The following is a 4174-nucleotide window of genomic DNA, read 5'->3' as shown; positions in this document are numbered from 1 at the left end:
ATAAATTGAATATGACGTAAAGTTTACTATAATTTATTTAATTACAAAATTAGGGAGACAAAATAACTTGCAAAAATATCATAAAAAAGTAGACAAATTGACATAATAAAATACTTATTTAAAGACTAAATAGTACGTTTTTTGATTTTTTAAAGCTTTTAAATGAATTACTTGAATAAAAATAGTGCTTAAAAATTTTTTAAATTTCAAATAAAAAGCTACAATTCTGTTTAACAAAAGAACTAACAAAATGTTTAAAATTTACCTTCTGTAACGGTATCTTTTGAAGTTGAACCACAGCTCTAAGGTTGTATTGATGAATTGGCATTTAAACCCGTGCTTGCGGTCCCACTCATTTTTAACTATCTTGAAAGCGATGTCTTCGTAAGGAGCACCGGCACTGAATCTCAGAATGGAAATATCCGGGTTCGTCCGGTCGTCGGTGATATGATACTGAGGAGTTTCAGTCGGGTCGATCAGGTCAGGGTAAAGTATGTTGAACATGTAACCCTGCACAGCTTTTGGCGGGGGGTTGTCAACATCGTAGTGTGTTCGGTTGTATCTGTTCCACTCAAATCCCGTATGCAACTTGTTGATAAACCTCGGCTTTCTAGGCCTGTATTTATCCGCCATCAGTACGACTTGGCTGCTCACCTCTGTCAATCCGGTTTTATTCAAAATATTTCGTTTGTCTCCTATCATGTGCTTGTCCTTCTCTTCTCCGACAACAACGACATCCGATGGCAACTCCTTTAAAAGCACCGGCTCGTAGCCGAGCTCTTCAAAAACCTGCATGCAAGCTTTTTCATTGCTAATGACGTCATGATTGTTTTGCTTGATGTCTATGTTGGTCGAAGGTAGTTCGGAACTTTGAGGTTTTCTCAAGAGGGGAACTTTTGTCGGATGCGGCATTTTACTGGTACCGGGCTCGTCGATATCTTCCTCATTGATTTCCAACATATAATGGTGCTTCAGTGTGTCCAGCTTCGTTTTGAAGTGTTCGTGATGATTTTCCCTTCTCCTGGCTTTTGCCGCGAAGTAGCCCGTCGTCTTAAGCACGTACTCCCAGTAGCTTACATCCGAAGACTGATTCAGTTTCATCTCAATGACCCATTTTCATTTTTGCCATCTCCTGGAACGTTTTTCCATTAAACAGGTCATTGACAAACGGCTTTGCTTTTTCGTTAATTCCGTATCTCCTGCCGCTTGACCCACTAAGGTTTTCTAATTCATATTTAGCGATGACTGTCATATCTTTCCAAAACTCCTCATTCTTTCCTTGTTCTAGTTCTTCATAAGCCTGGATGTCTGCCAGTAAGTTTTCAAGATCCTCTTCAGTCAAGCCGTTCAAGTAAGTGTACGGCTCGCAGAGGTCAGTAAGGTCTTCTGCAACATCTTCAGTGGTTAGCACGTACCTGACAAGCAGATCGATTGGTTTCGCTATCCCGTCCTTGATCCTTATCTTGCTCCTCAGTTTCGCTTGCTCCAAGAGGAATGCACGTTCTTGGGACTCCCAGTTCTGAGAGTTTTCAGCTTCTCGCTCAACTAGCCTATCTTCTTCGCACGCCTCTTGTTCTTTCTCTTCTTGCATTTTTCGCCTTTTAATTTTTTCTAGTTCTACTTTTTTGCCTTCCTGTTTTCCTTTTAAAATGTTCTTCTTTTCCCGACTTGACAAATCTTGCAACCCTTTTTAAAAAAGTTTCTTATCCCAAACAAAAGGCTGTGGTGAATTAACATCTTCATAGGAGTTGTAAGCATTTGTGCATGCCATGCTTTCTTTATCACAACCTATTTTTCGTCTTTCTTTTACACGTTTTGCTTCCTTTTTTGCTATTCTTCTTGCTCTTTTATACTCGGAATTTCCCGAAGTTTTTGTCAACTGTTTTGCTTTCTTTTTCTTTTCTGTACTTTTGTTTGTCATATTCACTAATTTTAATTAAATCTGTAAGAAAATTATGTAAATTTTTTTTTTATAAAAAGTATACATATATATACAATTATAAAACATTGTAATTGATAAAACTATCATGTCGTGCAATAAGTTTTTAAAGTAAACTGTTTTGTTATTTTTTTGTCAATTTACCAAACTTAAAATTTGGCAGGGTAACAACTGGTTTGTTTTACTTCCATGTTTTACTCGAGTTTTTTATTTCTCTTTTTTTTGTATAAAAATGTCTAAATAAAAGGTACTGTAATGTTAATTTAGATGTAATGCAATTTAAGCAATATCAAGTTTGCTAAGAGATTCTCATTGATTTATGAAAGTACAAGTTTATAATTAGGTTAAAAATATTAAGTTTAAGGTAAAATATATGTTAAAAAGAATAAACATATTAAATGATACTGTTGTGATTTTATGGATGTATTTTACAACAAATAAATAATATAACTAAAAAAATGGTCTATAATATATTTCGGTGGCTAATCTTAATTAAAATACTTTTAACTTGAAACATCTTTTAGTCTATAAGTATTTTGCTTCAAAATTACAGTTTTTTCCAGTTTTTTTTACTTAAAGTGTCTAATTTAAGGATTCCAGACTATTTAGTAATTCTATAAACTTAATTTTTATAGTGTTCCTTTTATCCTAAATCAGTCTTGCATACTAAGCTGTTACTCATAACTGTTATTGAAAGCAATTGAAAAAACCACCTGTTATAATAATGTTACATTTCCAGAACATTTTTGATTTGAAACCCTAAAATTTTGTTTAAACTAAAATCACCAATACTTACTTAGATACTTTAGATAACTTTTTTATAAACTTTTTTTAAACTTTCATATCTTTTAATAAAAAATGTTTGATTGAGTTTTCTATTTTTGAAATATATATTAAACATTAATAAAATACTATTTAAAAACTTGAAAGCTTTGAATACTTTACCAAGAGACTGTAAAACAAAGATAAAAAAGTATGAAACAATTTATAAAAACTATCATTATACAAGTAAAATATCAATTATAGTTTGAATTCTGCACAAAACAGAAAGCTTGAGATTTTAAACGTGAATTATAAAAATCTAAATTGGCACAAGTTAGACTACTAATTAGTTGTAATTAGGTAAGACTTTTAGTGTCTTAAGATTTTCTTATTACTGTGCCATAAAAATTATAATTAGTCTTTAGTAGAATTTTTTTTAAAACAAGCATTTTATAAGCAGTATTACACACTAAAATAAAAATAATAGCATACTTCAAAGCATGTGTTATTTAGAAAATGAAATGATTTTTTAATTTGCGCAAGATACTTGCAGGCTAAAAACATGTTGTAAGCCTCGGACTTTTCTTGGCGGTCCGAACATTGCCCACCCTTAGCTTCTCTAAAAAAATGACTCAAAAGCTGTTGAATAATAAAAAGAGTTAGGTTTATGTTTATTAACATTATAAAGTGGGACTGAATAATTCACATATTTCAGAGTTGTACTATACTTAAAAGACTTGTTATAAATGAATAAAGATTAATTGCATTAACTATTGAGTAAAACAAAAGCTAGGAAAAATGATCAAAATGTTTACTCTTAGTACGACTTTATTTTTATTATACTTTCTGAATACACTAAATTTATTCCCAGTTTATTCTTTGTTAAGTATTTAAGCAAAAAAAGTTTTCTGTGAATTAAAACATAACTTATTGTTATATTCAAAAACAATTTCTAACATTTCATTTAGTTATATCCGTTTTTTCTTTTGTTATTATTTTGTTTTACTATTATTTTATTATTTTATTATTTTGTTTTATTTTTATTAAGCATTAAAAAAAAAGTTTAACTCCTAAGATTAGCACTTATTGTTGTTCATTAGTTCATCTTGCAAAAGTGTCTTCGTGCAAATTTGACACCTACCCGTATAAACATATAGTGTTTATTTTTGCATTTTAAATTGTACGAATTTAGTAATGATAAACATTACTAGTATTTATAAATACTTTTTAGAGTATGGACAATGTTGAAAATTCATTGGATCAAGCGTATACACAAGCTAAAGTTAAAAACCGCAACAACAAAAAGAATTTAATAACTTTATTACAAATCACTATTAAAAAGTTTTAAAGTAGGACAATTTCAAATAGTTGCAAAGGGACGAGTATTGTTATTGAACTTTTTTTTTAGTTATGGTGTTTTTTAAATTTTCGTTTCTTTTTTGTTGTATAAGCTTAATTCAATTTAATTCAATT

At 30.5% G+C, this 4174-nt stretch overlaps 1 pseudogene; it reads right to left on the bottom strand.

Moving 5' to 3' along the window:
* Window positions 1-261: 261 nt before the first annotated feature.
* LOC145840204 (splicing factor Cactin pseudogene) lies at window positions 262-1921 on the bottom strand (annotated as a pseudogene).
* Between the last annotated feature and the right edge of the window lie 2253 nt (window positions 1922-4174).

This window comes from Thalia democratica, chromosome 1, assembly GCF_965202585.1.
Source record: "Thalia democratica chromosome 1, ktThaDemo2.hap1.1, whole genome shotgun sequence".
Classification (NCBI taxonomy): Eukaryota; Metazoa; Chordata; class Thaliacea; order Salpida; family Salpidae; genus Thalia; species Thalia democratica.
The sequence above is the reverse complement of the archived record's forward strand: the minus strand, read 5'-3'. Positions and strand labels throughout refer to the sequence as shown.